The sequence below is a fragment of the Amblyraja radiata genome, chromosome 1, assembly GCF_010909765.2.
Source record: "Amblyraja radiata isolate CabotCenter1 chromosome 1, sAmbRad1.1.pri, whole genome shotgun sequence".
In the NCBI taxonomy this organism is placed as follows: domain Eukaryota; kingdom Metazoa; phylum Chordata; class Chondrichthyes; order Rajiformes; family Rajidae; genus Amblyraja; species Amblyraja radiata.
In genome coordinates this window covers 174,348,971-174,362,022 of record NC_045956.1, presented here as the reverse complement: position 1 = coordinate 174,362,022, position 13,052 = coordinate 174,348,971, and positions in this window count along the sequence as shown.

The window sequence follows — 13,052 nt, the reverse complement described above, 5'->3', positions numbered from 1 at the left end:
GTCGCTTGTAGTCACCTAAAAAATCGCTTAAGTGGGACAGGCCCATGAGGCAGAAACTCTACCACTGCTCCAACATGACGACAAACTTGGATTGTTTTCTCTGGAACGTAAGAGGTTAAGAGGAGACCTGATGAAAGTATACAGACATTATGATAGGCATAGATAGGTTAGAATAAAGTGGAAGCCATTTAAGACTGAGGTGAGAAAAAAAAATTTCACCCAGAGAGTTGTGAATTTATGGAATTCCCTGCCACATAGGGCAGTGGAGGCCAAATCACTGGGTGGATTTAAGAGAGTTAGATAGAGCTCTAGGGGCTAGTGAAATCAAGGGATATGGGGAGAAGGCAGGCACGGGTTATTGATTGGGGATGATCAGCCATGATCACAATGAATGGCGGTGCTGGCTCGAAGGTGATCATGGCTGATCATCCCCCAATCAGTACCCCGTTCCTGCCTTCTCCCCATATCCCCTGACTCCACTATTTTACGGTGTACCCATTCCTGTGTTACTACTCTGTGTTACAGTATCGTAATAAACTTCATTACCAACTATACCTGCCTGATTCTGTGCTGCTATTGGGTCCAAGCTATACCCGTTACACCAATATCCCTTGACTCTGCTATCTTTAAGAGCCCTATCCAGCTCTCTCTTAAAAGTATCCAGAGAACCGGCCTCCACCGCCCTCTGAGGCAGAGAATTCCACAGACTCACAACTCTCGGTGAGAAAAAGTATTTCCTCGTCTCCGTTCTAAATGGCTTACCCCTTATTCTTAAACTGTGGCCCCTGGTTCTGGACTCCCCCAACATCGGGAACATGTTTCCTGCCTCTAGCGTGTCAAAACCCTTAATGTAGAGAATGGTGGGTGCCTGGAACTTGCTGTTCGGGGTGGTGGTGGAGGCAGATACAATAGTGGTGTTCAAGAGGCTTTTGTATGAGCACATGCATATGTGGGGAATATGGGATATGGATCATGTGTAGTCAGAGGAGATTAGTTTGGCACGGACATTATGGCTGAAGTGCCTGTCCTGTGCTATACCTGTACTAGTCAGTGCTCTATGTAGAGTGTTATTTTATTGAGTGTTGTTTCTATTTTCTATTTTCTATGTTCTGACAACTTATTGTCTGTGACTGAGAACGGTCTTTCTGAGAGGAATTGATGAAACTTTCACAACTTTTTGTTTTGTACCTGCCTCAACTACCTTTCCTAGCAGCTTGTTCTATATACCCATCACTCTTTTGGTGACAACCTACGTGTTATTCAGTCTGAAGAAGGGTCTCAACCCGAAAGGTCATCCATTCCTTCTCTCCAGAGATGCTGCCTGTCCCGCTGAGTTACTGCAGAACTGGGGTGGGAGATTGCAACCTTCCCGTGGTCTGGCCTGTTTCGACGAATACAATCAACCTGGTGTGCACAATCAAATAGGATCAAATAGAGCAAGTTGTCCTACAACTTTAGGCTGTGCACGCCATATGCAAGAAGAAGAAGTGCAGAACTTTGTGTCTATTTTCGGTTTAAAACAGCATCTGCAGTTCCTTCCTGCACTCGATGTGATAAACTCAGGCGATGACCAAGCTGCAACAACTCCTCAATGCAGTTGGCATGATGCTGGGCCCATTAGGACCTCCATTATCCCGATGGACATGAACCCATTGTATGTGTGTAGCTTTAGTCTTGCCCACAGGAACTGGGATAGCCCCACCTGCAGTATACATCCAGGGGTCTCCAAGGCTGGTTCAACCTCTGCTGGTGTTCTCCCCGATGTTCTCACCTGCCGGTTCTCACAGATGTACCCCAGTTGCCAGGCGGTCTTCATGGCAGACACCTTCTTAAAATGTCTCATCAGTTGGCGGGACCTATAAGACATTGGTGAGGCCGCATTTAGAGTATTGTGTTCAGTTCTGGACACCATGTTATTGGAATGATATTGTCATGCTGGAAATGGTAGGGAGAAGTTTTACGAGGATGTTGCCAGGACTAGAGGGTCTGAGCTATAGGGAGAGGTTGAGCAGGCTGGGACTCTATTCCTTGGAGCACCGGAGGATGAGGGGTAATCTTATTGTCAAGTCAAACTGAAATGAAAGAACAGGTGCAGAGAAATGCTACAATTGAAATCACGAGACAGTGATTAAAGTGGGCGCAACCCCAGCCTGCCGAGTTCTGCCTGGGGGTCAAAAGGGCACACAGCACCAGAAGCCAGTGATGAAGAGACAAGAGACTTGCGAGCAGAGAACTTGAACAGTAAATCAAAAGGACTGTCCGAAAAGACTGCCGCGAGAGCCAGAAAAGGCAAGCAGGACTGATTTTCTACAGACCCGATTGGCAGCCGGTAAGGACTGAACTCTAAATGGACTGAGTCGAAGACTGCAGCCCCAGAGACTCTGTTTAACCCTTTAAAAGCTGAGCAACTTGTCTGGCTAATGTGTTGATATTGGTGGTGTTTGTTATCCAAGATGACAGGGTTTTTAAACTGATAAAGACCAAAACTGATAAAGACCAAATCTGATAGACCAAAGCTGATAAAGACCAAAACTGATAAAGACTAAAACTGCTAAAAAACTGCTAAAGACTAATCTGACAAAATAAAAGAAGGAGAAAATAAAAGGTGGAAAAGAAGTGTTTGGTCTGAGTGAATCCAGTTCATCATTTCGGGGTAGATAAATCAAATCCCTTTCAAGCGGGGAAACTGCAAAAACATTAGAAGACTTGACAGTGAAAAACCGCTGTGACCAGGAGACTCCAGTGAAAAACCGGGCGGGGCCAGTAGATCTGGAAACCTGGAAAAGAGACAGTTAAGTCAAGATAAAACATGGCTGATGAAGTTGCTGGAAAGTCAGCTGAGCAGCTCAAGCTGAAGAGGACAACAGCAAAAAGGGCATTCTCTCGTCTTGTTAACAGCATCATTAGAAACCATGAAGAAATGTCTGAAGAGGAGCTCAGGAACAATTTCAACAAACTCATGCAGGATGCCGAAAAAGTCATGGAAGCCAATGACGATGTGGAGGCTGGACTCATTGCAGAGCTGGAGGCGGAGCTGGATGCAGATGAAGAAACTGTGTTAACTGAACAGCAAAATGCCGACCTGGCAAAGACTGCAAAGGAGTGTGAGTCAAAACTAAAAGAGGTCAAAGGGCTCATCCAGGACACTCTATGGGCAAACTTTGGAAATGTTGAATTATCCACCTCACTACAGACAGCAGATGGTGCATGTGAACTTGCTGCTGCCACCGCACCATCAAATAGCAACCAAGAAGCATATGAATTCATGCTTAACCACCTGCAGAAACTGGTACAGACTGCAAAGGAGACGTACAGTCGGTGGAAACGTTGGGTCCCTCTGGATGAGCAAGAGAGCTTCCAGAAACACCTAAGAACACTCGAGCTTCTCGTCCCCAAGCTGGTTTCCAGGAAGGCTGACTTCATACAGGCAAGAATAAAGAAGGACGCTGAAGGATTAGCACAAGCGGTGAAAGCTTTCAATTATCCTTCACCAGCCATCAGACTGAGGCCCACGGCCCTTCCTAAGTTTACTGGAAACAAGCGTGACTTTTATAGATGGAGGAAGGATTGGGAAGCACTGCAAAAGCAAGGTGAACCCACTGGATCAAATGAGGTGAAGAAGGTTCAATTGCTGGACAGTCTGGAGGACAAAATTACAAGAGACCTCCGCCTCACAAGTTATAACACTGCAGATGATATCTTTCGTGTCCTAGAGAACCGGTTTGGAAATCAAACAGCTATTGCTATTGAGATAGTGGAGGAGCTTCAGGGAATCCCACCTGTCAGAGGACATCAGCCACGTAAAATAGTGGAATTAATTCAAGCTGTGGAAAAGGCGCTTAATGACTTGAGCGATCTCGGAGACACAGGCGCTATTAAAAATCCACTGATGACAAAATCAATTGAAACCAAGCTTCCAGAAACCCTTAAGAAGGAATGGCTGGTTTATGTAGCTGACAAGAGGAATGCTGTGGCACCAGAGAAACGGTTTGACAGTCTCTTGTCATTTCTCAAAGAGCAGGAGAGCATATACGAACAGCTCGAGCAACTGAGGGACGAGGGGCCGAGTAGAAAGGAAACTCGGACTGAACCAAGACATGCCAGAACCAAGTCTACCAAGTCAGAAAATGACCACACAAGTTGTGTAGTCTGTGGTGACGTAAGGCATAAAAGAAAGCTGTACTTCTGCAAGCAGTTTCGAGGGCTAAAGCTGACAGAGAAAAGAGCTGCAGTAAAGAAGTTGGGAGCATGCAAAAAGTGTCTTGAAGTTCATGATGATGGTTCATACTGCAAACCTGCATATCTGTGTAAAAACCAAATCTGCAAGGATGAACAGACTCCTGAGCATCATTTTTATCTGTGCCCCAATTATGAGATGAGGAAAAGCAGTGTGGATCAGAGAAGGAGTAAATTTGGTCCAGAGGAAGATAAAGGCAAGAAGAAATATACAGTGGACCAAGAGGAGTTTTTCAGCAAACTTCCACCAGAGTTGGCAAAACAATGCCGAGATGTGTTCTCGAACACTGCATCAAGAGCCTTCAACACTGCAAAGCATCAGCCAAGCCTCCTAAAGGAAGGTGGACTGCAAGAGCATCCAGTGATTATGATGCTTTTGGAGGTCATAGCAAATGCTGGACAAAAGGTTGGGACATTAATTGACTTGGCTTCAGATACCAACTACATAACTCACAAGGCTGCGAGTAGACTGAACCTTAGGAGTGAAGACATCACGCTTATCGTCCATGGAGTTGGGGGGATGAAGGTCCACGTAGAGACGATGCGCTACCTTCTAAAGATCCGAGTGAAGACTCCCAAGGGCACACTAAAGTCGCACCAGTTAGTTTGTTATGGATTGGACAGCATTGCAGATGTTCACAAACATGTGACATCACAGCAGCTGCAAAAGTTCTTTCCAGACGTCCCACTTGAGGAAATTGTGAGACCAAAAGAGATACATTTGCTCATAAGCCATAGAGAAGGTCAGCTAGCGCCTCAGAGGATTAGAACTGTTGGAGATCTCATTCTGTGGGATGGACCACTGGGAAAGACTGTTGGAGGTTGTCATCCTGAGCTGTTTGAGAAGCTTACCATGTCAGCCCACATGTCCAAAACACACTTCGCAAGATCAATGAGAGCAGCTGCTTTAAAGTATGAGGAGCTCACTGCCCCAGTCCCTGAGGAACTTTCACCAAACGGACAGGTCGCCGTCAAAGTCCAGAAGTCACGTACATCAACCGCCAATCGGGACTTCTTGGATTGGTGGAAGTGGGATAGCATTGGAGCAGCATGCGAGCCAAAGTGCGGGGGTTGCCGCTGTGGAAACTGCCAGCCAGGCGGAAAAGAAATGACTCTTGCTGAAGAGAGAGAGCTCGAAGTGGTAAGGGAAGGCCTCACCTACATAACAGGAGACCGTCACAGTAAAGACCCACATTGGCATGCTAGCTATCCTTGGTTGGAAGACCCAGCTTCTCTACCAAATAATAAAAGGACAGTGGAAGCCACATTTCTCAGGACGGAGAGGCAGCTATCCAGAGAACCTGAATGGAAAAGTGCCTACACAGCTCAGGTGCACGACATGGTGGACCGAAAGGCTGCTATCAAATTGTCCGAAGACATGATTGCAAACTGGAAGGGACCAGTGTGGTATGTGAGTCACCTTATTGCTCCAAACCCCCACTCTGTCACAACCCCAGTGAGACTAGTGTGGAACAGCAGCCAAAAGTGCAATGGTGTCAGCTTAAATGATTTGCTGATGAAAGGTCCAGACGTCCTCAACCAAATTCGCGCCGTCCTCCTCAGATTCAGAGGCGGAATCTATGCTGCTCTGGGAGACATAAAGAAGATGTATAACTCAGTCTGGTTGGAGGACCGTGAAGTACACTTACACAGATTCCTCTGGCGAGATTCCGAGGACGAGGAGCTGGGAGAGTATGCTATCACAAGAGTGAACATTGGAGACAAACCTGCGGGGTGCATTGCACAGTTGGCAATGCGTGAGACTGCTAATCTTCCTTCTTTTACCCACCTCAAGGATGAGCAGCAAGTACTCCAGAAAGACAGCTATGTTGACGACATCCTCACATCTCACAACAGCCTCGACCAGTTGAGAATCATCACAGCAAATGTGGAACGAATCCTAAAAGCTGGTGGGTTTGAGCTCAAGCCTTGGGTTCTGTCTGGCCAAAGTGGGAGGAAGGTGGACAATAATGCTTTAAAGAAAAGCAAAACAAAAAGCATGATCCTACCAAACCAAATGCATGGTGATGATAACAAGGCACTTGGTCTGGGCTACATTGTTGAAGAGGACATGCTCCACGTTATGGTGGGAATCAATTTCTCCAAGAGAAAGAAAAAGATGCGGCTTGGCCAAAGCCTTCTACAAGAGCAAATCAAAACTCAGACGCCAAATCCCCTAACAAGAAGAGAGCTTCTCAGCCAGGTAGCAGGGCTATATGACCCCATCGGCATAGTGGCTCCTGTTAAGCAAAAGGGAGCGATTCTAGTACGCAGAGCTTTCCAAGAAGCAAAAGAGGGAAGCTGTTCGGTCAGAGACACATGGGACATGGCACTCTCAGATGGACTCAGGGAGGATGCAATTAAGCTCTTTGAAGAGTACGAACAACTTGGAAAAGTCAAGTTCGTCAGGGCACTGACTCCCTCTTGCTCCGCAACTGAACCCTTGGGAATCACCTTTTCTGACGGAAGTGAGCACACCTACGGGGCAGTGATGTACCTGAGATGGGATTCAGACCATGGCCCAATTGTCAGACTTGTGGAATCCAAGGCCAAGTTAACTCCCTTGGACCACAGAGGAGACGCTGTTAAAGCAGAGATGTGCGGAGCAGTGTTCGCCTCACGCTTAAATAAGTATTTTGAGCTACACAGTCAAATTCAAGTGGAGAAGTGGTATCATCTTGTGGATAGCCAAACAATCCTTGGTGCAATACAGCGAGAAAGCTACGGATTTCAGACATTCTTCGCCAATCGGATTGGAGAGATTCAAACAAGCACCAACATTCAGGACTGGCGGTGGATTCCTGGCCCACAAAACATAGCTGATGTAATCACCAGAGGTGCCAGCCCTCAAGACCTTGATCAGTATTCGGAGTGGCAAAATGGACCGAAGTTCCTGGAGTGAGTGGCCAATAAAATCAGCTAAAGAACTGGCTGCCACTGCCAGAGAGAACATCAACAAGTTACAGAAGAAAGCTTTTGTTGCAGCACTATCAAGAGCCAAAGTAGAGAACCAAGAACCGGAACCAACAAGCCCAAAGAGACCACCTGCAGGGTCAGCTATTCAGAACCTTGTTGATGTCAAGCGGTTCAGCATTCTAACTCGACTGATCAAGACAGTTGCATGGATTTGGAGAGCAGCGAAGAGGTTTCTTGGCAAGAACAAAGCCCTAAACAATCCAAAGTGGGAGGCCATCTCTTTGACAGGAGTCATTACAATAAGAAAACAAGAAAATGCTCTAAAATACATTTTTTGTGCTGCGCAATGGGGCACAACTTTCCCAAGCACCACAACAGATCGACTGGTAGCCTATAAAGACCAAGTTCAAACCTAGACTTCAAAGTTTGACTTTAAAGCGTCGATCTCCCAAGTGGTTGGCGAGAGGAGGACTTACCTGCAGCTGTAAGTATAAATACAGCGCGGGGTTTGCTTCTACAGAGGCCAGGGGAGCCGTTGGAGAGAGGAGGACTTACCTGCAGCTGTAAGTATAAATACAGCGCGGGGTTTGCTTCTACAGAGGCCAGGGGAGCCGTTGGAGAGAGGAGGACTTACCTGCAGCTGTAAGGAACCCAAATCTGTAACGTTCCATCTCACTTCCAGAGAAGGATTCTGGTGGAAGCCTCTGATTGGTGGAAGCCTCTGATTGGTGGACGAGGATCAGAGGAAGCAGCTGATTGGCTTGTATTGTATTTGTATTGTAATTGTAAGGCTTTATTGTATTGGGATAAGGGGGAGAATGAGGGCCAGGGCAGTTTACTGTTCTGGATGTCAGATGTGGGAGGTCATGGAGTCTGAGAGCTCTCCAGACGTCCACATCTGCGCCAGGTGCGTCGAGATGGGGCTCCTAAGGGACCGCGTTAGGAACCTGGAGCAGCAACTCGATGACCTCTGTCTGCTCAGGGAGAGCGAGGAGGTCATAGAAAGGAGTTACAGGGAGGTGGTCACTCCAAGACCACGGGAGACAGAAAACTGGGTCACAGTTAGGAAGGGCAATGGGCAGAGGCAGGGACTGGTGAGTACCCCGGTGGCTGTACACCTTGAAAATAAGTACTCATGTTTGAGTAAGGGTGGGGGAGACAGCCTACCTGCGGGCAGCGACAGCGGCCGGGCCTCTGGCACAAAGACCGGTCCGGTTGCTCAGAAGGGTAAGGAAAAGAAGGGGAGGGCAATTGTAATAGGGGACTCTATAGTCAGGGGGTCGGATAGGCGATTCTGTGGACGCAGACAGGAGTCCCGGATGGTAGTTTGCCTCCCTGGTGCCAGGGTCAGGGACGTGTCTGAACGTGTCCAAGAAATCCTGAAATGGGAGGGAGAGGAGCCTGAGGTTGTGGTGCATATAGGTACCAACGACATAGGTAAAAAAAGAGAAGAGGTCCTGAAAGAAGAATTTAGGGAGTTAGGTAGAGAGTTAAGGAGAAGGACTGGAAAGGTAACAATCTCAGGATTACTGCCTGTGCCACGCGACAGTGAGAGTAGGAATGGAGCGAGGTGGAGGATAAATGCGTGGATGAGGGACTGGTGCAGTGGGTATGGATTCAAGTTTCTGGATCATTGGGACCTCTTTTGGGGAAGGTGCGACCTGTACAGAAAGGACGGGTTGCACTTGAACTCAAGGGGGACCAATATCCTGGCGGGGAGATTTGCAAAGGCTACTGGGGAGACTTTAAACTAGTATGGTTGGGGGGAGGGACTCAAATTGGGAAAGCTAGCAGTCAGTGTGTGAAGCAGGGGGCAGAGAATGGTAGCACTCTGACCCAAAATGTAGGGGAGAGAGAAGAAAAAGAAAATAATCAGAGAATAAGAGAGGGTGGGTTTCTTAAATGTGTATATTTTAATGCTAGGAGCATTGTAAGAAAAGTGGATGAACTTAGAGCCTGGATTGACACCTGGAAGTATGATGTTGTGGCGATCAGTGAAACATGGTTGCAGGAGGGCTGTGATTGGAAACTAAATATTCCAGGATTTCGTTGCTTCAGGTGTGATAGAATTGGAGGGGCAAGAGGTGGAGGTGTTGCATTGCTTATCAGGGAAGATATTACAGCAGTGCTTTGGCAGGATAGATTAGAGGGCTCGTCTAGGGAGGCTATTTGGGTGGAACTGAGAAATGGGAAAGGGGTAGCAACACTTATAGGGGTGTATTATAGACCGCCAAATGGGGAGCGAGAATTGGAAGAGCAAATATGTAAGGAGATTGCAGATATTAGTAGTAAGCACAAGGTAGTGATTGTGGGAGATTTCAATTTTCCACACATAGACTGGGAAACACATTCTGTAAATGGGCTGGATGGGTTGGAGTTTGTAAAATGTGTGCAGGATAGTTTTTTGCAACAATACATAGAAGTACCTACTAGAGAAGGGGCGGTACTGGACCTCCTGTTAGGAAATGAGATGGGTCAGGTGGCAGAGGTATGCGTTGGGGAACAGTTCGGGTCCAGTGATCACAATACCATTAGTTTCAATATAATTATGGAGAGGGACAAAACTGGACCTAGGGTTGAGATTTTTGATTGGAGAAAGGCTAACTTTGAGTAGAAGCGAAAGGATTTAAAAGGAGTAAATTGGGACAGTTTGTTTTATGGGAAAGATGTGGAAGAGAAATGGAGTACATTTAAAGGTGAAATTTTAAGAGTACAGAATCTTTATGTCCCTGTTCGGTTGAAAGGAAATCGTAAAAATTGTAAAGAGCCATGGTTTTCAAGGGAAATTGGACACTTGGTTCGGTAAAAGAGGGATATCTACAATAGTTATAGGCAGCATGGAGTAAATGAGGTGCTTGAGGAGTATAAAGAATGTAAAAAGAATCTTAAGAAAGAAATTAGAAAAGCTAAAAGAAGATATGAGGTTGCTTTGGCAAGTAAGGTAAAAGTAAATCCGAAGGGTTTCTACCGCTATATTAATAGCAAAAGGATAACGAGGGATAAAATTGGTCCATTAGAGAGTCAGAGTGGCCAACTATCTGCAGAGCCAAAAGAGATGGGGGAGATATTGAACAGTTTCTTTTCTTCGGTATTCACCAAGGAGAAGGATATTGAATTATGTGAGGTAAGGGAAACAAGTAGAGTAGCTATGGAAACTATGAGGATCAAAGAAGAGGAAGTACTGACACTTTTGAGAAATATAAAAGTGGATAAGTCTCCAGGTCCGGACAGGATATTCCCTAGGACATTGAGGGAAGTTAGTGTAGAAATAGCAGGGGCTATGGCAGAAATATTTCAAATGTCATTAGAAACGGGAATAGTGCCGGAGGATTGGCGTACTGCGCATGTTGTTCCATTGTTTAAAAAGGGGTCTAAGAGTAAACCTAGCAATTATAGACCTATTAGTTTGACGTCAGTGGTGGGCAAATTAATGGAAAGAATACTTAGAGATAATATATATAAGCATCTGGATAAACAGGGTCTGATTAGGAACAGTCAACATGGATTTGTGCCTGGAAGGTCATGTTTAACTAATCTTCTTGAATTTTTTGAAGATGTTACTCGGGAAATTGATGAGGGTAAAGCAGTGGATGTTGTGTATATGGACTTCAGTAAGGCCTTTGACAAGGTTCCTCATGGAAGGTTGGTTAAGAAGGTTCAATGGTTGGGTATTAATGGTGGAGTAGCAAGATGGATTCAACAGTGGCTGAATGGGAGATGCCAGAGAGTAATGGTGGATGGTTGTTTGTCAGGTTGGAGGCTAGTGACGAGTGGGGTGCCACAGGGATCTGTGTTGGGTCCACTGTTGTTTGTCATGTACATCAATGATCTGAACGATGGTGTGGTAAATTGGATTAGTAAGTATGCAGATGATACTAAGATAGGTGGGGTTGCGGGTAATGAAGAAGTGTTTCAAAGTCTACAGGGAGATTTATGCCAGTTGGAAGAGTGGGCTGAAAGATGGCAGATGGAGTTTAATGCTGATAAGTGTGAGGTGCTACATCTTGGCAGGACAAATCAAAATAGGACGTACATGGTAAATGGTAGGGAATTGAAGAATGTAGGTGAACAGAGGGATCTGGGAATAACTGTGCACAGTTCCATGAAAGTGGAATCTCATGTAGATAGGGTGGTAAAGAAAGCTTTTGGTGTGCTGGCCTTTATAAATCAGAGCATTGAGTATAGAAGTTGGGATGTAATGTTAAAATTGTACAAGGCATTGGTGAGGCCAATTCTGGAGTATGGTGTACAATTTTGGTCGCCTAATTATAGGAAGGATGTCAACAAAATAGAGAGAGTACAGAGGAGATTTACTAGAATGTTGCCTGGGTTTCAGCAACTAAGTTACAGAGAAAGGTTGAACAAGTTAGGGCTTTATTCTTTGGAGCGCAGAAGGTTAAGGGGGGACTTGATAGAGGTTTTTAAAATGATGAGAGGGATAGACAGAGTTGACGTGGAAAAGCTTTTCCCACTGAGAGTAGGGAAGATTCAAACAAGGGGACATGACTTGAGAATTAAGGGACTGAAGTTTAGGGGTAACATGAGGGGGAACTTCTTTACTCAGAGAGTGGTAGCTGTGTGGAATGAGCTTCCAGTGAAGGTGGTGGAGGCAGGTTCGTTTTTATCATTTAAAAATAAATTGGATAGTTATATGGATGGGAAAGGAATGGAGGGTTATGGTCTGAGCGCAGGTATATGGGACTAGGGGAGATTATGTGTTCGGCACGGACTAGAGGGGTCGAGATGGCCTGTTTCCGTGCTGTAATTGTTATATGGTTATATTATATGGTTATATGGTTCCATTGGAAGGTCGAGTGGGAGGTGTCAAGTCAAACTGAAATGAAAGAACAGGTGCAGAGAAATGCTACAATTGAAATCACGAGACAGTGATTAAAGTGGGCGGAACCCCAGCCTACCGAGTTCTGCCTTGGGGTCAAAAGGGCACACAGCACCAGAAGCCAGTGATGAAGAGACAAGAGACTTGCGAGCAGAGAACTTGAACAGTAAATCAAAAGGACTGTCCGAAAAGACTGCCGCGAGAGCCAGAAAAGGCAAGCAGGACTGATTTTCTACAGACCCGATTGGCAGCCGGTAAGGACTGAACTCTAAATGGACTGAGTCGAAGACTGCAGCCCCAGAGACTCTGTTTAACCCTTTAAAAGCTGAGCAACTTGTCTGGCTAACGTGTTGATATTGGTGGTGTTTGTTATCCAAGATGACAGGGTTTTTAAACTGATAAAGACCAAAACTGATAAAGACCAAATCTGATAGACCAAAGCTGATAAAGACCAAAACTGCTAAAGACTAAAACTGCTAAAAAACTGCTAAAGGCTAATCTGCCAAAATAAAAGAAGGAGAAAATAAAAGGTGGAAAAGAAGTGTTTGGTCTGAGTGAATCCAGTTCATCATTTCGGGGTAGATAAATCAAATCCCTTTCAAGCGGGGAAACTGCAAAACATTAGAAGACTTGACACTTATAGTGTATAAAATTATGAGAGGAATAGATCGGGTAAACACACAGAGACACTTGCACGGAATCGAAGACCAGAGGACATAGATTTAAGGTGAAGGGGAAAGGTTTAATAGGAATCTAAGGGATAAACTTTTCACACAGAGGGTAGAGGGTGTATGGAACGAGCTGCCAGAGGAGGTAGTTGAGGCAGGGACTATCCCATCGTTTAAGAAACTGTTAGACAGGTACATGGATAGGACAAGTTTGGAGGGATATGGACCAAACGTGGGCAGGTGGGACTAGTGTAGCTGGGACACGTTGGCCAGTGTGAGCAAGTTGGGATGAAGGGCCTGTTTCCATGCGGTATAATTCTATGACTCTATGACCTCGCCCGAAGGCTCGTTGGTCGGTGGGACCAGGAACCCACCTGGAGGCTCGTTGGACGCCA